We start from the raw sequence: 25,800 nt of genomic DNA, 5'->3' as shown, positions 1-25,800 counted from the left end.
AGTGTGCATCAGGAAGGGGGTGGTGTGTGAGAGTAACTGGACCACCGACTCTAGAGTATAGAGATCAGGGCTATCAAAGAGATTGTGCCTAGGAATGAAAAAATAAAATAAAAATATCAAAATCTAAGCATGGAGTCCAACCAAGACATCAATCAAAAGTGATCCAGGGGCGCTTGGGTTCCTTAGTTAGTTAAGCGTCCAACTCTCCATTTTGGCTCAGGTCATGATCTCACAGTTGTGAGATTGAGCCCCATCTGGGGATCCATGCTGGTTGTGGAGCCTTTTAAAATTCCCTCTTCCTCTTCTTCTGCCCCTCCCCCACAGTGTGCACGTGCACACCCACTCACAATCTGTCTCTCAATAAGCAAACAGTGATACAACAGAAATGTTGAATCTAGGTAAAAACCACCCTGTGCCAAAGCAACAGGATTCAGAATGGAGACAAGTCAATGGAGACATGAGGCCAGGCTTATGGGGAATCTCTAAGACAAAGCATACTGCTAGAGGTAATCATCGTGTTCAGGGAGCATGGGGTGGGCGTTGGGGGGCCGGGGCAAGTGAGGGTGGAGTGGAAGGGAGTGTGCAGAGGGACTCAGCTGGGGCTGTCAGCCAACCATCCACCCCACAGCCAAGAGATCTGAGCAGTACACTTTTTGTGCCTGCCACAATGACAAACCAGAGAATCAAAGATTCTATGAAAAAGTCAGAGAGGTAAGTGGAGAATCAAGAGAAAATGATGTATTTGAAAATGTGGAGAGAAGAGTTTTAAGGAGAAAGACGTAGTCATTTAATGCAGGATTGGAAATTAAAAAATGCATATGGTAAGTCTTTTTACCCTTACCACATATATCAGAGGGTATTCCTAATCCATAATATAAATTCTTACTTTGGTGACATAATGTAATTTTATTTTGGTCTGTTGCCAGTAAAATCTAACTAGTAAATTTTTTTAATATGTTATTCTAAATAGAAATAACACATTTTTTTCTTCTCTACACCAGATGCCCAAGTCACAGAACACTGGTTTTATATGGGTTATGTTGCCAAAATAATTTTTGGAGAGAGCTTTCTCTATCTCTCTCTTTTAAATTCATAACATATTAACATATTAGCATATGTGGTGGCCATTGGAGTGTGGCCATTCAGATCTCCTTTCAAGAAAACCTGGTTAACAAAGACAAGGACTGACAGCCTCCAGCTATTACACCTTCAGATCCATGCAGCATCCCAAGTCATACTTCACCCAGAACTGTGCCCAGCCAACAGCTGAGCATGGCAAGAATACTAAAACTGGGTCATTGGGACACAATGTAAGGCTCCTCTGAGGGACAGACTTTGCTCCAGGACTTCCCCATTTCTGATCAAGACTTTCTCTGAACTGTGCTGCAGTCTGAAGCTCTTCCTACCCATTATCCTTCCTCCTTTCTCTGATAGACCTCTGTGGCCATATGGTCATATGAAGGTTGTTCTCACTTTTATCCTGCTCACTCCCCTTTTAGTCTTTATATTTTTGCCTTTACCAAAATTATTTCCTTTGTGCATTTAATCCCATCTTGGTGTCTGCTTCCCCAAATCCTCAAACTAATACAGCACATTAAAATCTTTGAACCTTGGAAGACTTTACAGTTAAGAAAATCACTTTACTTTTATTTAAATCAGTGAAATTTAAATTTTCCTGGCCACCAAACTCTTTTCTCAAAGAATAACAATTGTCATATCATGGAACTAGTAGAACATGTTAAGTTTATCATTCTAATTTATTTAACTCTCTCTTAGGGTTAATTTTAGTTGATTTAGTTAGTTTAGTTGATTATGGGCCATAATCAACTTTGTCTTCTTGGCTTGTGTCTTCTTTATCTCTTGATAGAGCTATTCAATTATATTATTTATTAAGTCTATACTCCATACTCTGCTGTTTGTTGAACTTAGTGCTAATAAAATTATTAAATAGTTTCTAGGTATCATTAAAAACTCAAATTCAATTTTAGCTGATTTTTTTTCTCAGAATACTATACCTTATTGATGTCAAATAGATAGTAATTCTGTAATTTAAGCTTTTAGTTGGTGTGTAATGTCTCCCAAGCCTCAGGAATTTGCCTCAGAATCTGAGGCAACACATATATATCAGTGATTTCACGTATTCAACAGCAAGTCATTGCTGTATAAACCAGCCACACCACACAATATTGTTTGGACAATATCTATCAATCCTTGTAGCAACTGAAATAGAAGGCACTTGTAGTGGACACCGAAACGAACCACACAGATCCCTCCTTAAGGCCAAAGGATCTATTCCTCCAGTCGCTCAAAGTGCAGTGAGCAAACAGCTCCCAGACAGCAGTCCCCTCTGGTGCCTTGGCTAGAGTCATTGTCAAGTTGATGTCACCTTCCTGGGGCTGCCCACATCTAATGACTGGTTGACATAGAGGCATAATATCCTGGCTTCTTTATATCAGTCTTGATACTCACAAATGCCATTTCAGATTTTAAAACCCCTGTTGGGCTAACTAAGACCTTCCTTGAGACTGCATGCAGCCTAACTTCTCCCTCAATCCAAACCTGCTGCCTTCCCTTCCCTTCTACAGATAATGATTATCAAAGCATTTGTTTTTTCTGCATGCTCATTTTTATCTCAACCCACTTCCAGAAGACCCCTCTCAACCCCTACCCCATGACAGTTGACACTGGGCAAGGAAGAAAACAGAGATGATGGTGAGATTTTGGAGCCAAATCATCTATAACCCTTCTGGTAGTGAGGATCCTATCACTGGTAGTAAGTAGAATTCAGATAGCGTTTGGCATGGGTAGCCAAGTTAACCATATGATTATTAAATTTTTCATTAGAGGTAAACTAGGATAGACCAATGGACACAAATTCACTGGTTAGTGTGATATTTCAGGTATATGAAAATATGAAGAAAATAGTAACTCTAAGAGCTGTTGTAACCCAGACTTTATTCCTGGGTATGTCTGTGAGGACGTTTCTGGATGAGATTAGCATGTAAATCAGTAAACTGAGTAAAAGCAGATTGCCCTTCCCAGTGTGTGGGGCATCATGTGATCTGTTGAGGGCCTGAATAGAATGGAAAAAGCAGAGGATAGGAGAATTCCCTCTCTCTCTCTCTACCTCCCCCCCACCCCCCATTGATTGAGGTGGGACATCAGTCTTCTGCCCTTAGACTAGAAATCATATCATCTGTTTTTTTGGTTCTCAAGCCTGACTTGGACTATGACTACACCACCAGCTTTACTGGGTCTCCTGCTTACAGATGGCGGCATCTCATGGAATTTTCAGGCTCTGCAGTCGAGTCAATTTCTTATAGTAAATCTCAAATGTATGTGTACTTGGGTCTGTTTCTCTGGAGAACTCCAAGTAGTGCAGGCTGAGAAGGGAGGAAAGAAACTATAACACTAAATGAGCTAGCATACATGTACCAGCAGGAACCAGAAGAGTATGGAGGGCACTGGATTCTGCCCTTGTAGAACTTATGGCAGATATGAGAAAATAAAAATAACATTTAGATGAATGATGTAGTAAGTTAGGTAGTAACAAACGTTATGAAACAGAAGAAGAGCAGTTTAGGTCCCACTGAGGTAAGATTTAGACTAAGTCCAAGGAGTTGAGGGTGTTAGTATTATCTGAGTCATGTGAATTATCTGGGTCAAGAACACTCCAATTAGGTGGAAAAGACACTGCAAAAGGCCTAAGGTGAGAGAATGCCTGCTGTGTTAAGAGCAAAGAATGATAGGAAGAGAGGCAAAGAAGATGGTGTTGTGGAAGCCAAGATTAAAAAAAACATCTGAAAGAGTTTGGGAATGATCAGCTGTGTCAAATCCTACTGACTGGCCAAGTGAGATGACAACTACGAGTGGAATTGACCTGCAGATTTAGCGATACTTAAATTCTTGATGATCTTGCAAGACCAGAGTCACGAGGGCAAAAATTTAATTGGAGTATGTTTTAGAGAGAGTGTGGAAAGGTAATTTAAAACAGCAGAGAAAACAAATGCAAAGAATTTTTCAAGTGGGAACTGAGAATTAATGTAGTACTGAGGTCAGGGGGGAGGAAACACAAGAGAATTTTAAAATTTTGTCTGGGTTTTGTTTCTTTCTTGGTTTGGTTTTTTTAAGCTGAGAGGAATACTATGGAATTCCTCATGGAATAATCCTGTGGAGAAGGGAGAAAATGAATGATGTAAGAGAGAAAGGGAGAATTGCTAGAGCAATAGTTTTGAGTGGGTGATTGAGAGGAGATTAAGACCTAGCCCCAAAATAGAGAGATTGGCTTTAGAAAAGAGCATAGAAAATATGGTAGCTGAAGTGACAAGAAATGACCTTGTTTATGACAGAATTTTATAAAAATAGTTGTTTGGGGTGCCTGGGTGGCTCAGTTGGTTGAGTGTCCTACTCTTGATTTCGTGGATTGAGCCCCACATTAGGCTCTGTGCTGAGCAGGAAGCCTGCTTTTAAGATTCTTTCTCTCTCTCTCCCCCTCCCTCTCCCCCATCCACGTGTGTCTTCTCTCTCTCTCAAATAAAAATAAATAAGTAAATAGATAAACACAAATAGTTGTTTAACAGTAGTGATAATAATTAGAATCACCAAACTGATGCCACAAGGTGGCAACTTAATCATATTTATATTACTTTTTATATAATAAAGTGGAAATTTACTTCACAGCTGACCTCATTAAGAAGGCAGTGAGGAATTGTTTAAAGAGACATGGTAAGAGACATTCTTTGCAATGTATGGTATAATCTTTAACACTTTTATTCTCGAAATGTCAGGTTCAACTGATCTTTTGTGAGTTTCACGTTATTATTAATCTTACACTTTTACCACAGTGACGGACATATTTTTCTGAGTCCTTACACAGTCACAGAAATTCCTTACTCAGTGCTTATTAATCTTCATTTGATTAATAAATTTTACTTGAAGCACAGGATCTGTAGAAATGGTATTCTAAAAGTTCATTTTTATCCAGTGGTTTCTAGAATCTCTCTTTTCATGCATGGCTGTACTCTCTCACTTTCTTCTTCAGTATGTGATCTACCCCCACTGTAGCTACTTCAATAAATTGATATTAAAATTAATGTTGGTTTCAGTCCTCAAATTCAGCCATGCAAGAAATGTAAAAAATATCACTTTGTTTATTTGCATTAAATCTACTTGAATTCAACTCTAAGCTTCCATTCCATTGAACTAGGAGGACATTCCAATTTCAACCCTAAAAGGGATCTTTTCCTTCCTGGAGGCTTATTTGATATGCTTTCTCTCCTCTATTTTTTCCCCTCAAGAAAACAAAAACAAACACAGCCAGAATATAGACATCTTATTAGGCATCTACCAATACCAACACTGTTCTGTTCATTGTTCAATTACACAGGAATTTCTTCCAGTCCACATTCTCTTCGTACAAGGATCTTTGTGGATGTGGGAATCTCTCGTGCATGAAGTACATCTATCTTTACATACTGTACAGCAATTTTCTGTGAAATCTTGTTAGTTCCCTGGGACCCTGCCACAAAGTACCATCAATCAAAGGTTGAGGAAATCAGCTATTTTCCAATGTCCAGGAGTCTCCTGCCCTCCAATGCCCACTTCCCTAGGCATCCAATTTCTTCTTTTTTTCTTCCTCAGGTTTTTATTTTACAAAATGTGGCAACAGGCCCATCTCTGCGTTTGTGTAGGTTCTCCTTACTGCCTATATACAACCCCTGAGTTAGGGGAAGTAAACAAGGCTCTGGGGAGCCTGGGTGTTCCAGTCAGGTAAGCATCTGATTCTTGATCTTAGCTCAGGTCTCGATTTCAGGTCTGTGAGTTCAAGCACTGCATTGGGCTCCATAATGGGCATGGAGCCTACTTAAAAAAAGAGAGAGAGAGAAAGAGAGAGAAGCCAATGAGGTTCTAGTTACCTTCTTCAAATGACATATAGAAGAAAAATAAAGAGAAAATAACATAAAAAGAGAATTTTGAAAAAGTATCCTGTCACAAATTTATGTTTTTCTCCATGGAAATAATAACTTTTATATTGGATTTAAACTGAAAATAAATTCACTCTCTTTAGATAAAAATACAGACAGTATTATACTTTCAAACAAGCATTATTGAATTTCCCCTGTTCTTAGGATATTACTGCAAAAGTCTTTTCATACCTGCTTCCTTCTGTGGTAAGGGAGACAGGTTATGCTAGGATTATCCTTCTTTCAATCTTTTCACTACTTAATTAAAATTCACCTTACAAAATGGGCCCCTATACTCTTAAGAGTTTTTCTTAAACATTCTTTCCTTAATATAAAATATAGAATACAGGAAATATTAGCTATTTATTTATTTATTAATATCTATATATTTTTTAATTTGTCTAGTTAAGAAATAGTCTATGACCATGAACCCACAGATAAAGACTTTAAGAATCTGTATATCCTGCTCATCATGGTTTTCTCACTAACTCAGTAAGAATAACCCATCCATGTTGACAGCTCTATTGAAAAAAATATTTTTACTGCAAAACATATAACTTATGTAGCTGATTATATAACTGATTATTATTTGAGTCTAGTTTTCCATCAAACCCAAAATTCATGAATTTAGCCCCAGTCATATTTGCGTAGCAAAAATTTAACTGTGTACACATAAAATTATATTGTTTGTTTCTTATTTTCCTGATTCTTAATTTTAATCTGGAAAAGAAATATAACTATATTTGGCTCAATAACACTATGCTTATATTCAGAATAATTTAAAATTTAGGAAATGCAAATTGTAAAATACTGAAATTAAATAAACATTAAAATAAGTTACCTTATCACCGGGAAATATTTTGGTATGTGGCAATTAGCCCTATTTACAAATAACAGTAATCAATAATGTGATACCTAAAAATATAGCATTCTGATTCAGTTCCTTCAGCTTAATAGAGTTTTGAGTGTGTGTTAAACAATTTAAGAACCTAAAAATACATCTATATGTTGTTTACAACTTAATTCTCATATAATGATCTTTTATAGTTACAAAAATAAATAATCTGATTCTATTATTGATTTTCTCTGCTGAAAAGTGAATGAACAAATAAAATCACTACCTGGATAATGAAAAAACTATGTACCTTAAATATATTTTATTTAAGCATTTTAAAATCAAGAAATTTAAAGGGTTTTTTGTTTTGTTTTGGTTTGGTTTTGGTTTTTAAGTAGGTTTCACATCCAGCATGGGGTCTAATGCAGGGCCTGAACTCACAACTCTGAGATCAAGACCTAAGCTGAGATCAGAAGTCAGACACTTAAACCATATAGACTATAAACCAAAGGAAAAAAAAAATTAAAAAGAAGCATTAAGTGCTTAGAGTCATTGTTCTTTTTCCAAATACATTTTTGCGATATCACTCTTTTTTTTAAGCATGTCTTTACTTTTTTAAAGTACTCTTCAGTGTGTAAACAAATTGTGGGTCATTCATGTACTATTACCATGTTTTATGTGACATCTATTATCAAAGATCCACAATGATTTTTGAGCTCTAAATGGAATTAAGCAAACTCTCTCATTTAAAAACAAAGGTGAAAAATCAGTTATTTTAAAGCTGATTTGTTTAAACAAGAAAAAAAATCACACTTCTTAGAAGCCATTGTATTTTGTCAAGTTGATATACGTATGAGTTGATGTCTTTCAACTAAGTTAGAAGAACCTATTGTCCTGCACATAAAACCAAGTACATCAGAGCTTCCACTCACTTTACTTTGTCTTAATTTAGGTCATTTTGTGTGATATCTGTCCTTCTCATCTGTCCCAGCAATTTCCTTGAGGCAGGGATAAGAAACTGTGTTTCTTTATATTTTGCAAATACCTAGCAGGGACTTTCCACTCTGCAGGGCCTCAGTGAATATGTATTTAGTGAGCGAGTAAAGTAGCTTCAAGGGCAGAGTTAACTCTCTAATACTGTTTCTCCAGCTTAACTGTAGAAGTAGTAGTTGTTGTTTTAGCAGCACTAGTATTTTTAAGGTCTGGGAAGGGGGTTGGGAGGAGAGACGAGTCAGACCTCCCACCTCACCCAGACTTCTATAGGATAAGAATACAGAACACTGAACTTGTAATAAAAATTTTTGTTTAGGGCTAAGGATACAGAAGACAGATATATTGAACATGAGAAATGACTGATGATGTTGACAAAGGAGTTTTGTATGTGCCTGTAAGCCCTCGCAAATTTGAAGGATTCCAAAATCTACGAAATCTAGCTTGATATTTATTATTAATGAATGATGTGCCGTGAAAGAGAAGTTCCCATCTGATACACATGAATCAGATTTGACCAGTTTGTTTTGTGCCTGTTTGGTACATATTATAAGAAAAAAGACAGAGGGAGAAAGTGGGAAGGTGGCGGGAGAAATTAGAGTATGCAGATAAAGTGATATAAGCAGTTGGACAGAGTGGAGCAAAGGAAATATTTTCTAAAGCAAGGGAGAAAAAAATCATCGTGGTTTTATAAGTATGGAAACATATAGAAGTCAAATTGCATGCAAATATTTTAAAGTATATTGGATTGTTACTCATAGTATGCCAATAAAATATAACACAACAGATGTGCTTCTGGCAGATGTTAAAAAATTCTGTTGCTATGTTGAACCACATCCTCACTAGTTATTGGTTAATTATATCCATGCCTATTGATGGAAATCACAGACTCCAGCTTCCCCAGAGCTTTAATTATGGAGATTAGTTCAATCTATAGACGAGCTGAGTTCACTGCACGTGTGTGTACCCTCAGCACACACAGGGGTATACACATGTGATTTTATAATTTAAGAAATTTCGTATATATGCAGAATTACACATTTATCAAATTTGCAGCAAATTATGAAAATATGCAGTTTCCTTCCCATTATTTTAAAAAACGTTTTCTTCTGTTATTTGACTTTCTTTTTCTTTGTGTCCTTCTGAATAAATACACTTTCATATTATTCTCACTCTGTTACAAAATTTATGGAGAAAGATGAGAATGAGGTATAGAGTCTGAATAACATCACCATTCAGATTCGTAAGGACATCCACCAGACTCTAATAGATATCCTTTTGTAAAGACCATGTATATTTTTAAAAATCAAAAGAAACCTATCGTCTTGATTCTTCCTTTTTTGATGTGCCAAAACATGTACATATACTTTGAAAATTTTCCATATCATTCTATGCTTCATTTTTAGATATTGCCTTTTTTAGGTTGTGAGGTTTAAAATGACATTAGTACATTTTATAGCATGAGCGCACAAATTCTCCTTGATCTGGAACTGAAGTAAGTTGAGATGGAAATGATTGGACAGGCACCTCTATTTGGGGAATGTGCTTACTGCTTGAAGTGTTTCATAACTATCTCCAGCCTCCACACAGACGATGTCATTTGAAACAGCTTTATGGAAATGCCACTTTCCTCCACAAACTTTTACTATTTCACTTCATGTCATCATATATTCATAACAGACTTGTTATTAAAAATAGTCTGACTCCATATGAGTAGCAATCATGGCTAGAATGTTTTACTAAGTCATTTCTTTTTTAATTCCAAGTTTAACTAAAATCTAGTTTTAGACTTAGAACGACAGTTTCTCTATCTGCAGTAGAAGACACGTTTGTCCCCCATAAGAAGTAACTTTTTTATTCATCACAACATTTGCTACCATTAAATTGTGCTAAGTTTGTGCATGACTTCAGAATCTCTCTGTCTTTCTATTGTATGTATAAACACATAAGCAGGAGCTAGGGAAATAGCAGGTTAAAAGTGTTATGTCAACCTATTGATACCTTTGTGCTGTCTTATAGTCAGACTTCGCAATACAAAAAAATTCATATGGGGCATCTGGGTGGCTTAGTTGGATAAGTGTCCGACTCTTGATCTCAGCTCAGGTCATGATCTCACCGTTTGTGGGATCCAGCCCCACGTCGGGCTCTGTGCTGACAGCATGGAGCCTACTAGAGAGTCTCTCTCCCTCTCTCTCTTCCCCTCCTCCCCCCTAAAAAATAAACATTTAAAAAATGTAAAAAAATTTAAAAAAACAGAGTTTAATATATTGATTAATTGTTTGCTGAGAACTATTTACATACTAGAAGATCTCACAAAGTATATAAAAATGAGAGACCCAGAAGATAAATGTGGTGTCATTGAAATAGAGTAACTATTTTAAACACTGATGACTACAGAAAATTATCCTAATGGTGGGCAGAGCATATGATATCCAAGGTATTTTGTTTTAAGAGACCTCAACATGCTCACCACCAGAAAAAGAGTTATCTAATCATTCTGTCACTTTAAACTCCAGTATTTGATTTTTTGGTTATAGGGTAGTGATATGACATGAACTCTAATACATAAAACAAATCAAACTGAGAAGACTAGTCCCAAACCCCATCTTTTCTCACACTTGTTTGCCAGTGTTCACCCCAGCTGGGCGTTTCTGCTAAACCAAAGTCTTAAAGAACTGCATCAGGGCATTCTTTCCATAAGACCAAGCCATTATATCTTTGTATTTGATGGCAAGAGTGATGGTCCAAAACAGGCTTACCCTTTATTGCACTGCTGCGGGCGTGATAGCTATACTGAGAATCCTCTTAGAAATGGAACACAAGAGAAAACTTTGATGAATACTCAGAGAGATATGAAAAGTAAAATAAAAAGTAGAAAACCTGAAAATCTACACATCTATACATCTGCCTAATCTGAGGCTTTGGCTGAAGACTGGAATGTCTGAGGCATTTACTGGGTGAGACACAAATATTACCATTTCCCCCAGGGTCTGCTCTTTTATTTATGAAATCCTCATTAAGTTCTGCATTTTTATAAGAAAGAAATGTAAACATCAATTACATTTATCAAGCGCTTACTACGTGCCTGAAATTTTATCAAGTGGTTTACCTGAATTTAGAGCTCATGGCAGTCTATGTGGTAAGGGCAGCGCTATTGTCCCTTCTTTGGAGAAGATAAAAATTAAGCCAAAAATAATAAGGATTCAATTTAGACTGTCTTTAAAAATTTTAGATCCATTCTTCATGACTCAGAGATCTAAGACAATTATTTTGCTTCTCATATTTCTTTTCCTATTAAATATTTTCAACTAATATAGGGAGATCTTTGTTGATATGTTTCTGATTAATTTCTATTTAATCTATGAGATTATTTTAGAAGTACTCATTAACTACACTCTTAGTAGTGTTAACTGTCAAGTAAACATTAAAAATATATATATATAAAGGGGGTGCCTGGGTGGCTCAGTCAGTTAAGTGTGTGACTTCAGCTCAGGTCATGATCTCACATTTCGTGAGTTCAAGCCCCATGTCGCGCTCTGTGCTGACAGCTCAGAGCCTGGATCCTGCTTCAGTTTCTGTGTCTTTCTCACTCTCTGCCCCTCCCCTGCTTGTAGTCCGTCTCTCTCTGTCTCTCAAAAATGAATAAATGTTTTAAAAAAACTAAAAAAAAGAATACTCTCTCTGCCCCTCCCCCACTCATGCTCTATCTTGGTCTCTCAAAAATAAATAAACATTAAAAAAATTAAATAAAAAAGAAGTGTTAACTGTTACCCTCAGTTTTAAGGAAGGGAATGTGTTTTATTGTTTGTTTATTTTTGTTTCTGTTGTTCTTCACTAGATCTTAAGATAAAATTAGATTTAAATACAAGCAAATTGATTTTAGGTTTAAACCTCTTACCTACTCTGTGGGTTTGAATTATATTAAGTTAGCAAAATCTCCCATCTCTTCTTTCCAAGTCTCATTCAAAACTTAAAGTGTTAATAAAATATAGACTAAAAGCTACCTAAATACAAGAAAATATTTTTGTAGTTTGATCAAAAGCTGTTACAACGTGTTTTATATTGTACATTTTGAAATAAAGTACCTGAGATTCTAGTCTCCATCTAATTACTTACTAGTGGTTAGATCAATTAAATTCTTTGCGATTTTTTTTTTAATTTGGGTAATCCATGATAATAGTCCTTACTTTCCTGAACGGATGAGACCTGGCTTAAAAATGTCTTAGGCAACATGAATGGAACTGGAGTGTTATGCTATGTGAGATAAGTCATAAAGACAAAGACAGATACCATATGTTTTCACTCAAATGTGGATCCTGAGAAACTTAACAGAAGACCATGGGGGAGGGGAAGGAAAAAAAAAAAAGAGAGGGAGGGAGCCAAACCATAAGAGACTCTTAAAAACTGAGAATAAACTGAGGGTTGATGGAGGTTGGGAGGGAGGGGAAAGTGGGTGATGGGCATTGAGGAGGGCACCTGTTGGGATGAGCACTGGGTGTTGTATGGAAACCAATTTGACAATAAATTTCATATTTAAAAATGTATTAAAGTTACTTCCAGCATTAAAGTCTATAATTTTATAATGTCATAGGGTCATTTTTAAAAAAATAGACACAAAATAACCCAGTTCTAGTGGGAGACCACCTGACTCTAAAACATTACTCTCACCTTATCACACTCCCATATTCTCTTGCATTACACCTTTGGTACTTTTAATTGTCTGTGATATCATGAAAAAAGTAAGAAGGCTGGAGTTTTGTTTAGAATGAAACACGGAGACATAACATCTATGGATACAGAGTCCTATATCTATACGAATAACAATGCCATAAATAATAGCGTTTTCTCGGGTGATTGTGAAAGTGAAATAAGTGTGAGAAAAGGGAACTACCATGTAACTGTAAGGTGTTATGTCCCCACTTGAAATTATAACTTGACCCACCAAGTTATTGAAATTAAGTCAAGGTTTAATTTCCACTTTCCCTGGTATGGTTAATTTTAAAATGCAAATTCTTGGGGCGCCTGGGTGGCTCAGTCGGTTAAGCGGCCAACTTCAGCTCAGGTCACCATCTCGCGGTCCGTGAGTTCGAGCCCCGCGTCGGGCTCTGGGCTGATGGCTCAGAGCCTAGAGCCTGTTTCAGATTCTGTGTCTCCCTCTCTCTCTGCCCCTCCCCCGTTCATGCTCTGTCTCTCTCTGTCTCAAAAATAAATAAAACGTTAAAAAAATAAATAAAATGCAAATTCTTTCCAATCATCAGTAGCTTGGGGCAAGGAGCTATTTTGAGCTTCAGTCACTTAGCTTGTAATTGCACAGGCATTGGTTGTGCCATGGCCATGAGAAGGCTACAGAAGCCATAGATATATTATATTGTTCCTATTTCTTCAAATTGTATTAAGGTTAAACTTAAGTGATGGAGAAATTGATGCTATAAACCTGTCTGCTCCTTGTATTGCATAAAGGTCTTAGAAAATCTAATGTCCTTAGGAGGGATTCACCTATATAAAGTTCCAAAGTATGATCACTCAATACTTATCAAATGCTCTTTCCCACTTTTTACCACTGAAGATACAGAATAGGCTGGCTCTAAAAAGAAATTATCATAATTTTGCTATAATTATGGTCTTCATTCTTTATTCAGTATCATACAAATAGATGGTAGAGAAAAAACTAAATACTTCAATGATGAGTTCTACATAAAAATAAAAAAAGAAAGAAGTCAACATGGAATCTAGACAAAAATAATTCAAGAAAAAAGGAGTAAAGGGGGGGCAAACAAATAGCAGAAATCTGTTGTGTCAGAGCAGAAGAAAATGATCAGATGATTGGCTATGAATTTCTAAAGCATAGTGAAACAGTATATTCTGTAAAGCAAAAATAAAAGAAATAGAAATAGAAAACTATTAAATTTGGAATTATTCTCTCTTAACAGAACTTTGGGTACTATGCACTCTAGTTTTTAGAATATTTTTTAAATTTTTTTTAACATTTTTATTTATTTTTGAGAGATGGAGAGACAGAGCGCTAGTGGGAGAGGGGCAGAGAGAGAGGGAGACACAGAATGGGAAGCAGGCTCCAGGCTCTGAGCTGTCAGCACAGAGCCCGACGTGGGGTTCAAACCCATGAACCATGAGATCATGACCCGAGTGGAAGTCAGACGCTTAACCTACTGAACCACCCAGGTGCCCCCTACAATATTTTTAACCTTAGCCCCAGGTAGGCAGATCTTGGGCAAGAGAGGAAGAAATAATTTTAAAATTATCACTGAGATGAAGAAAATATGAAGCAGTACAAGAGAGGGAAAACATTGTAGGGAGAAAAAGGTAATATCAGAAATAAAGGATAAAGTGAGTTTTTAAAAGGTATAAGGAAAATGAATAAAATAGACATCAAGAAAAAAGAGTCAATATATGAAAAATTTACATCCCTAAAGAAGGAAACAAAAGTGAGACAGAAAAAAACAAAACAAAACAAAACAAAACAGTAAAGGTATGAATCAAGGAAACTTTCTCAAAACAAGACTTAATCAGCGTATAGAAGAGTTCCACTGTAGTCCTGAGAAAACTAACCAGAATTATCAACACAAAAACATATCGTAGGAAAATTACAATACTCAAAAGACCAATGAAGCATTTTGGTAGCAGCTACTAGACCAAAAAAAGCAAGTTATCTGGGGAAAGAAACAGTCTTGCTTCTGATTTCTCCACAGATACTTTCAACTTGTAAATGCAATGGAATAAAACCAATACAATTTTCTAGGAAAAAAAGAGGGACCTAAGGATTTTATATTCAGCTCATCTATCGTTATGTATACAGGCAGCAAGATAAAGAGTTTTGAATGTGCTGAGCTCAGAGTATATTTTTCCCGTAAGTCCTCTTCAGTATTCTACCAGAAGACTAACTTCAGCCAACCAAGAGAAAAATTGAATAAACTATAATAAAATAACTGGTGGTGAACATTGACTATATTTATCTTGGGACTAAGATTAAAATCAATTTAGATATTCAAGTGCTCAACATATTACACAATAATAAATTCTCTGATGCTATAACTAGCATAACTTGGGAGAAAAATTAGGGTGGGGAATGGAGGCAAATTACATATGCTGATTTTCTCAATTTTAAGAACTGGAAGAGTGATCAAATATAGTATGTAGAGGTCAAAATAAATTAATAGAGATTTAAGCATATCTAAATGCACAAAGGTAAGCAAACTTTAAGAAAAATATTTCACTAACACCAAATGGTGGGGGAAAGAGATGAGAAGGTATGCTAATTTTGTTTGTATTCATAAAAGGGAATTAAAAGCTAATGTAGCAAACAAGAGGAGCTTAATTTAAGACGATAACCACTGTAACTAAAAATGGAAATCTTCTTCATTAGAAATGCCCATGAATGCATGGCATGTGTCCCCACGAGTTCTTACACATGCATCCCGTAACAAAACAAATAGAACACAAGGTGTAAGGACTTTATAGACTTAAAAAGAGAACGCATCAAAAAAAAAAAATAATAGGATAGAACAGAACTAAGGTCAAACATCTCCACTGTATCAATAACAGTAGATGAACTAAACTGTTATATTAGAAAAATACTTTCATATTTGATCTCAAAGCAAAAACCAACTCAAGAGTTTCCTCCAAATAAACTGAATCACACTGGCCAAAATTAAAAGTCACAATTATATCAGACGAAAAAGGAAGCAAAAATTATGACTTAAATTTCTGACAAGTTTAAATAAGCAGAAGGCATTCAATTAAAAAAATAATAAGAGTATTGTATTATGCTAGAAGATACAACTCACAGTAAAGTCATGCACCAAACAATATACAAAATGTTCAGTGATACAAGTAAATGATCAAATGCTGAAAATACCAAATGAAAGTTGATTGAAAACATCAAATATCAATAAGTTATAATTAAAACAGCATATTTTTGCATTCCTGGATAAATTAGGAGCTGTATATATTGTATACATTAATACGTTTTTGATTGCAAGTAACAGAAATTGTACTTAAACTAACAGGCTAATGGCAGTATTTGTTAGAAGACACACGTAACCATGGCTAGGCTGCAATAAAAGTAAGAACAGAACAGATATGCTGCCAGCACTGGCTTGGTGGTATGTCTGCTTTTCTTTTCTCTGCAGACCAGAGCCTTCCAGGAAGCAGGGAGCACTGCTGGTGGCAATCTGAGAGACTCATAATTCTTCTACCAGAGCAGAATCGAATTGTTCTTTCTGAGGCACTTTTAAAAACCATGAAAAAAGTCCTCAAGAACAGTTCTCAGTGGTCCACCTCGATTCTAGACGGGGCCCATCTCTGGGCCAATCTACTGGGGCCTACCTTGGTGCAGGTTACACACCTAAAATAATCATTGCAAGCAGAGAAGTGAGGAGTTCTGTATTCAAAAATGGCTGTCTCCGTTGGTCCATTTGAGTCTAAAGATCAGAGCAGGAGAACAATTTTCTAAAGAAGATAAGCGTTATTTGGGGCAGACTGAACAACGGGTGCATTGCAAATCTTTAATCTGCTTATCTCTGGCAATATTTACCACAGCTAAAGACTGAAATAATTTAAATGTTTAACCAAAATGTATAGTATATTCATTCAATGCCAGTGACTCAAATAATGCTTATAGAAGTGCATCATAGCAGGAGGAAGTGTTAAAAGTTACTGAAAAAGTTGCCATTATAACTTCTAAAATTACTGAATTTGTAATATAGGGGAAAAAAAGAAAATGCATTAAAAATCAGTGGAATACTTTATGTGACTTCTTTCTTTTTTCCATAATGCATCATTTTCTAAACAAAGTATATAATGCTTTTATGACAGAATAAATGATAAGCTTCTTTTATAGAAAAGAATCTTTGCCTTTGCCAATTCTTCCTCTTCTCACATATTTGGGAGGGACTTTTATGGGGTCCTAATTAAACTGTACTCAATGGTTTTTCATATAAGAGTAATGTAATTTAAGAGTCATGTTATCACAGCATATGGAAGAAATGGAGATTGTGGGGAATCCCCTTTCCCAATTCGTATTTCTATGATATTCTTTATGTAGGACTGCAATTATGTATGATGATTATGACTGATTATGACTGCAAACTACTTTGTGGAAGAATCCAAATGGTTGGAGGGGTGGAGATGGGCACACAAACTCAGAAAGGGGTGAGGTGGTTGGAGATTCCACAAGTCCTAAAAAGAAAAGGTCCTAGATCATCTGAATAGCTTAAATAAGGAGGTAAGAAATAGGAATCGTGATATGTTTGGAAAATGGAGATTTAAGTGTAGTATGAATAGCGTGCAACTGCTGTGAATCTAAACACTTTTCCTAGTGTGAAATCTCCTTGTTAAGTGATTCCCTGCTGTGACTTGTTTCTTTGACCTTTCTTGCCGCTTATTTAATGAGATAGTCTTGGAAGAGTGCGTGATACCTTTGCAGAATGAATGGCCAAATACGAAAGTATCTCATCTGGGTATTTAGTGTGTTTATTGAAGAATTATTGCTAATTCTTGTAAATTTTTGGCATCTTCAGGTATATAACTGCGCAGCTAGCAATCTGCAGCTTACTTCAATACGTTGTCTCTCCCTCCTCCTCCTTCAACTCCTCCTCCTCCTCCTCTCTCTTCGCTTGACACCAGCCCAGGAGGCAGGGAGCCACATGAGAGATCTCAGCTCTTAGGACAATGGTAACTTGGAGGAAACTCATGAGGTTGTTGGCTTTTTTGGGTAATGATATGAAGCAAGAATTTATTCTAACTTATTCTATCTACAACTCCAAGAACTTAAGTCAAATTGTTAAAGAGAAAAACAAAATGAAAATAAAAACAAGCACTAATAGAGAATCATAGAGCAGTGTCTGACCCAGAAAGATAGGTAAAAAAATATTCTAGTCATCCTTTTCTGTATTTTTCTCCTAGTGAAATGCATAGTAATAACATAATAACAAACACAGTATCTATACATACACGCACATAATTCCCCACATATTATCATGCCTATATGTATATTTGTGTGTGTTTCCGTGTTATGTATATATATAAAAGTCCTCAATAATGAAAAAAAATGGCTTTCTAAGTACAAGACTTATTTATATGCAAAGGAAAATAGAGATATGTTTCTATTTTCTTAATCCCAAATACATGGGGAAACACTAACAACATGGAAATAAGCCTTCCCCCTCCTAGTTCTCTGTGTTTGTATAACAGTAAAAATTAGTCTTCTATCTGCCTCTTTGATAAATGTCTCTGGCCCTGTCCAGTAAGCAAGAATCAATACTCATTTCCAGAGGTATTTATTTAAAGATTTGAGTAAAAGGAATTGAAAAAGGCATAGAAGGCACCTTTTCATCCACTTCATTCACCCCGTGCCCACATCCTCACTGTAAAAATTTGTCTTCATTTTTCTTAAAAAATAACCTGCATATTAACTCTCCTGTGAATTCAAGCCCTTACTTTTCCACTTAACTTCATTCCACTAAGATTTATGCAACCGCTATACTTAAACTAAATGTTTCACAGGCTTATGAACTATTGATACACTCAATTATAGAGTGGAGGAACTTAGAATCCAAAGAATTATAACTTAGCCTGAAGGTCATCTGAGTTCTGTTTGGTATTAAATTTATTTTGTGGTCCTCAGTCTTAGGTAGGTCACACAGATGCACACACATGCGTGCCGCTTAATTATTTAAACGGCAAAATGCGTTTGTTTTGCTCTCACAACAGCCTGACAAAGGACACACTACTCTCCTCTGCAAAGGCTGCCACCATGAAACACACGAAACTTACAGAAAAGTTTAAAAATATAGAGACAGAGACAACTGTGGCCCTACTGGTCTAAGTCAAATATTCTGAAGGGTCTTGGTAAATTTGAATTTTCCTCTGAAGCCAAACAGGAAATGTTGAGAAGAAAACTGAAATGGTTAGATTTGCTTTTAAAAAACCTGATCTTCAGGGGTGCCTGGGTGGCTCAGTCGGTTGAGGTTCCAACTTTGGCTCAAGTCATGATCTCAGGGTCAAGATCTCATGATCTCATGATCTCAAGATCTCATGATCTTTGGGCCCCATATTGGGCTCTGCGCTGACAGCACAGGGCCCACTTTGGATCCTCTGTCCCCCTCTGTCTTCCCCTCCTCCTCTTGCACTCTCTCAAAAATAAATAAACATTTTAAAAAATCTTAAAAAAGGAAATCTGATCTTCAAGTGAAAAGAATTTTAAATTACTACACTGGCTGTAAAGTGAAAGTTAGGGTAAATGTCATTAATGGAGGAGGAAACAAGTGTCCAGGCCAGGAGGGACACGTAGACGTTTTACCCATCCTGTCTTTCTTCAGAGACTTCTTATCTACCTAATTTTCATGAAACACTGGGATTATAGCAATAAACAAAAAAATAAAAATTCAAGCTTACATCATAGTGGAAAGAGAGCAACAGTAAACAAAGAAGCATAACATATGGTATATTAGATGACGATAAATGCCGTGGAATAAAATAAAGCAGGAAGTGGTTGGTGTGACACTTTAAACTGCATGTCAAGGCCAGCCTCATTGCTACCTTGGCATTCGAATGAAGGCCTGAGGTGATAAAGCATGTAGACGTCTGGGGCGGAGCATGGCCGGTGGGCGGATGCAGCGCTTACTAACACTGTTGATGAGAGAACTGGTTTGCTGAGGAGCAGCAAAGAAGTGTCCATGTGGCAGGAAGACAAAGAGAAAGAATACGGGATAAGGAGAAATATGAAAAGTGAGGAGGAGGAAGTCAAGTGAGATCATAATAGTTCTAATGGAGCGCTCATAATTCTTTGACTTTCACTCTGAAGGAGAAGGGAAGATACTGGAGTGCTTTGAGCAGGAGTGACATGGTCTGGTGTACACTTTAATAAAGGAACACTCTCGGGGCCCCTGGGTGGCTCCCAGTCAATGAAGTGACTGACTCTTGATCTCAGCTCAGGTCTTGATCTCAGGGTCTTGCGTTCAAGCCCCATGTTGGGTTACATGCTTGGGGGTAGAGCCTACTTTAAAAAAAAAAAAAGGAACACTCTTGTTACATTAAGAATGGACTATAGGGTTGATGGAGGGTGGGAGGGAGGGGAGGGTGGGTGATGGGTATTGAGGAGGGCACCTTTTGGGATGAGCACTGGGTGTTGTATGGAAACCAATTTGACAATAAATTTCATGTATTGAAAAAAAAAAGAATAGACTATAGGGGACAACAGCAGAATGGAGCAGACCAGTTCAGAAGCTACTACAATAAGAGAAAATTATATACTTGGAACCGAGATGACAACAGTTATGAGATTCTGGGTATATAAACAGTAAAACCTTGGATTGCAAGTAACTTGTTCTGTGAGTGTTCTGCAAGATGAGCCAAAATTTCTAATAAATTTTAACTTGATAAATGAGCAATGTCTTGCAATACACGAGTGGTATATGATGCCAAATGTCATAGGATCACAACTGAGCCCGATTCGTTTCTCTCTCTTTCTCTCTCACTGTGGGATTGTGGGTGATCTCCTTCCATTCTCAGATGCTTGGTCTCAGGCCGTGGTGCTTGGCAGAAATCAGTGACTTTTCATACTGTTGGAAGGTGCCCACAACTGGGTATTTTGTCACTTCAAAGCACCTGTGGACAGTCCTTTGCTTTTCCATTCAAGACTAAGCTTAGAAATGCTCTGCTTCATTCTAGTCAGGCTGCCTGCAGATATCGACCCTTTCCTCTACCGCCTTATTACCAGTCCCATTAAACATGGTATGTGATAGGAGTTTATTAATACTTTACTGTAGTCAACATCCGTGTGAGAATATATAGTGGCCTGCAAAGGTATGGGTAGGTTAATTTGTTTCTTTTTATTTATATTTTGTATTTTCTTTATCATTTTGTATTATACTACGGTATTGGAATCATTTTTATATGAATATTTTTTGGTTATGGAATCAGTCATCTGAGTTTCCATTATTTCTTATGGGGAAATTTGCTTTGATATACAAGTGCTTAGGATTACAAGCATATTTCCAGAATGAATATGCTCTCGAACCAAGGTTTTACTGTATATATTTTTAAGTTGCTCATCACAACTGCACTTGCCTCAGGGAAGCTGAAAAAAAAGTTGCTATGGCTGATGTCAGAAAAATTACTGTCTGTACTCTCTACTATTATTTTTATGCTTTCAGGTTTCATAATTAGGTCTTTAATCCATTTTGAATTTATTTTTGTGTATGGTGTAAGAAAGTTGTCCAGTTTCATTTTTTTGCATGTTACTGTCTAGTTTTCCCAATACCATTTTTCGACAAATATACCATATTTGTCCCATTGGTTATTCTTTCCTGCTTTGTCAAAGTTTAACTGACCATATAATTGTGGATTTATTTCTGGGTTTTCTATTCTGTTCTATTGATCTATGTGTCGTTTTTTGTGCCAATACCATACTGTTTTGATTACTAAAGCTTTGTAATATAATTTGAAGTCTGAAATTGTGATGCCTCCAGCTTTTTTTAATTTAATTTAATTTTTTTTATTTTTCAAAGTTGCTTTGGCTACTCAGGATCCTTCTGGTTCCATACAATTTTAAGGATTGTTTGTTCTAGCTCTATGAAAAATGCTGTTGGTATTTTGATAAGGATTGTATTACATGTGTAGATTGCCTTGGGAGTATAGACATTTTAACAATATTTGGTCTTCCAGTCATGATCATGGAACAGTTTTTCCATTTCTTTGTGTCATTTTCAATTTCTTTTATCAGTGTGTTATAGTAGAGTCCAGGTCTTCCACCTTTTTGGTTAGGTTTATTCCTAGGTATCTTATTTTTTATTATTATTTTTTTGGTACAATTGTAAATGGGATTGTGTTTTTAATTCCTCTTTCTGCTGTTTCATTATTCGTGTATAGAAATTCAACAGGTTTCTGTATATTAATTTTGCATCCTGTGACTTTACTGAACTCATTTATCAGTTCTTGCCATTTTTTGGTGGAATCTTTCAGGTTTTCTCTATATAATATCATGTCATCTACAAATAGTGAAAATTTTATTTCTTCCTTACCAATCTGGATTTTTAAAATTTCTTTTTTGTTGTCTGATTGCTGTAACTAGGACTTCTAGCACTGTGTTGAATAAAAGTGGTGACAGACATCCTTGTCTTGTTCCTGAACAAGAAGGAAAGGATCTCAGTTTTTCTCCATTTAGGATGATGTTAGCTATGGGTTTTTCACACATGGCCTTTATGATGTGGATGTATGTTCAAGTCTGGGTATATTTTGATGATCAGGCAAATAAGGTATTTTTACAGTTTTTATGTACAGTGTGAAAGAAAGAGAGAATTCAACTATAGCCCAGGTTTTCTGTTTGATTAATTGAAAAAAAAAGACTCAAGTTTTTTAGTCTATGTAGTGGAGAAATGAGGTGCTATTACTGAGATTGGGGTAACTGAAAAAAGTTGTTTTAGGAGTGAGGGTGGGCAGCATCACAAATTTGCCTTTTAATATGTTAAATCTGAAATACCAATTGAGCAGCAAGTGGAAATATACAGTTCTGGAGTTCAGATAAAAAATATAAGTTGAAGACAAAAATTTTGGTTCTGCGAAGTATAGATGGGATTTAAAGCCAAGGAATAGGTGTAGATAAAGAAAAGAGGTCAGATGATTGAGTACAGGAACGTCCAACGTTATTAAGAGATCAGGGTCATAGGTGATGCAGGAAATGAAGGTGAAGGAATGGCCAGTGAGAGAGAAGAAAGTCTAGGAGAGCGTGGTATCATAGAAGCAAAGAGAGGAAAGTTTCATGGAGAGAGAGTGTATGATCTACCATGTCTAATGTTGTAGTTAGGTCACACAAGGTAAGAACATAGAACAGACCATGGGATATAGCCACATGCAGATCATTGGTGAGTTTGAGGAGTGCAAGTTAGGTGTAGCGATGGAGGCAAACACTATTAGGATGTGTTGAAGAGGGAATGGGGACATTCTACAAACTAACTGACCTGCACGCTTCAAAAATGGCAAGATAATGAAAGACAGACTGGGATTCATATAGATTAAAAGAGTGTGATAAGTAATTGTAAAAGGTAATGCTGGACCAGATTTTTTTTTTCTTTTTCTTTTTTTTCTATAAAGAACAATTGGTGAAAGGCAGGATTTCATTCTTTCTCATTGCCAAAAAGTATTCCATTGTATATATAAACCATATCATCTTTATCCATTCATCAGTTGATGGAAATTTGGGCTCTTTCTATAATTTGGCTATTGTTAAAATCACTGCTGTAAACTTTGGGATACATGTGTCCCTACGAATCAGCACTCCTGTATCCTTTGGATAAGTTCCTAGTAGTGCTATTGCTGGATCATAAGGTAGTTCTATTTTTAATTTTTTGAAAACCTCCATACAGTTTTCCAGAGCAGCTGCACCAGTTTGCATTCCCAACAGTGCAAGAGGGTTCCCATTTGTCCACACGCTCGCCAACAACTGTTGTTTTCTGAGCTGTTAATTTTAGCCACTTTGGTGTGAGGTGTTATCTCATTGTGGTTTTGATTTGTATTTCCCTGATAATGAGTGATGTTGAGCATCTTTTCATGTGTCTGTGGGCCATGTGGATGTCTTCTTTAGAAATGTGTATATTCATGTCTTCTGCCCATTTCTTCACTGTATTATTTGTTTTCAGGTATTGAGTTTGTTAAGTTCTTCATAGATTTTGGATACTAACCCTTTATACGATATGTCATTTGCAAATATCTTCTCCCATTCCGTCAGTTGCCTTTCAGTTTTGTTGATTGTTTCCTTTATAGTGCAGAAGAGTTTATCTTGATGAGGTCCCAATAGTTCATTTTTGCTTTTATTTCCCTTGTCTTTGAAGACGTGTCAAGTTAGAAATTGCTGAGGCTTAGGTCAAAGAGTTTGTTGCCTGTTTTCTCCCCTAAAGTTTTGATGGTTTCCTGTCTCACATTTAGGTCTTTCATCCATTTTGAGTTTATTTTTGTGTATGGTGTAAGAAAGTGATCTAGTTTCATTCTTCTGCAGGTTGATGTCCAGTTTTCCCAGCACCATTTGCTAAAGAGACTGTCTTTTTTTCATTGGATGCTCTTTCCTGCTTTGTCAAAGATTAGTTGGCCATACATTTGTGGGTCCAATTCCGGGTTCTCTATGCTATTACATTGGTCTATGTGTCTGTTTTTGTGCCAGTACCATACTGTCTTGATGATTACAGCTTTGTAGTAGAGGCTAAAGTCTGGGATTGTGATGCCTCCTGCTTTGGTTTTCTTTTTCAACATAACTTTGGCTATTCAGGGTCTTTTGTGGTTCCATACAGATTTTAGGATTGTTTGTTCTGGCTTTGAGAAGAATGCCAGTGCAATTTTGATTGGGGTTGCACTGAATGTGGATGAAACTGGAAGGTATTATGCTAAGTGAAATAAGTCAGTCAGAAAAAGACAGATATCACATGTTTTTACTCACATGTGAAACTTGAGAAACTTAACAGAAGACCATGGGGGAAAGGAAGGGGAAAAATAGTTTCAAACAGAAAGTGAGGCAAAGCATAAGAGACTCGGAAATACAGAGAACAAACTGAGGGTTGATGGGGGGGTGAGGGGGAGGGGGTAAATGGGTGATGAGCATTGAAGAGGGTACTTGTTGGGATGAGCACGGGTGTTGTACGTAAGCGATGGATCATGGGACTCTACCCCAAAAGCAAGAGTACACTGCATACACTGTATGTTAGCTAACTTGACAACTCTCTCTCTCTCTATATATATATGTATATACACATATATATATGTATACACACACACACACACACATATATATATATGACAATTGGTGAAAGACAATTTTACATATATATAAAAGACAATTGGTGAAAGTTTAATATGGTCCCTATTAGATAGATCATAGTAATTTTATCAGTGCCATGTTCATGATATTAATAATTGCACCATGGTATGGAAAAGAAGATCTTTATTGGTAAGAAATGCATGTCGAAGTATTTATGATTAAATGGGTATCATATCAGCAACTTACTCTAAAGTGGTTCAGAGAGAGGGAGAATGAAAGTTAATGTGGTAGAATATTAATATTTGAGGAATATAAGTAATGGATGAGACACCATTTATCTTATTTTTGAAACTTTTCTGTAGACCTGCAATTATTTCAAAATAAATATAAACAGTTAAAATATTAACAAGAAAAAGAAAGGAAGAAAGGGAGACAGAGAGAAAACCAGCCAATTGACTTGAGCACATCTCCTTTTCGTTTTCATAACTTTCTAACTAGACTATTGTCTAATATGCTAAGCATTTTCTTACAGAACTCTGAAAGAAAGATGAGAAGAGGACACAGGAGAAAAAATTATCACAGGAATTAAATCAGGAAAATTTCCCAGAACTAATGACATATGTTCTGATTGAAAGTACACAGTAAGTTCCAACACAGTGAAAATATTAAGCATATCATTTAAAACCTTCAGAACACTGGTGACAGAAAGAAGATTTAAATAGCTTTGCTAGTGGGAACAAAAATAAAATTTGTATACAATTTTAAGAATCCAAGCAAAGTTAACTTTATAACAATAATGCCTGAAGCTAGTGCACCTTGCTATGATTCCTTCAAAATTTTGAGGGGAAAATTATTCCAACTTAGAATTCTAATCTTAGCTAAATCATCAATTAAGTATGAAGATAAAATATTTTCTGATATATGGTTATTTTAAAAAGTACTTTCTGGGGCACCTGGGTGTGTCAGTCAGTTGAGCATCTGACTCTTGATTTCAGCTCAGGTCATGGGATTGAACCTTACATCAAGCTCAGCACTAAGCATTGAGTCTGCTTAAGATTCTCTCTCTCCCTCTGCCCTGCTCACATGCGCTCTCTCTTCCTCTCTCTCAATTAAAAATAATATTAAAAAAATAAAATAAAATAAAAACACTTTCCATGTTTCTTTTTTTTTCAGAAAGTCACTAGAAGATGTGCTGTATCAAAACTAAGACAAAGACCCTGCTTCAATTCAGACTGTGTGATCTTTTCTGG

The sequence above is a fragment of the Panthera tigris genome, chromosome C2 (assembly GCF_018350195.1).
Source record: "Panthera tigris isolate Pti1 chromosome C2, P.tigris_Pti1_mat1.1, whole genome shotgun sequence".
Taxonomy (NCBI): domain Eukaryota; kingdom Metazoa; phylum Chordata; class Mammalia; order Carnivora; family Felidae; genus Panthera; species Panthera tigris.
This window is presented reverse-complemented; position numbering follows the sequence as displayed.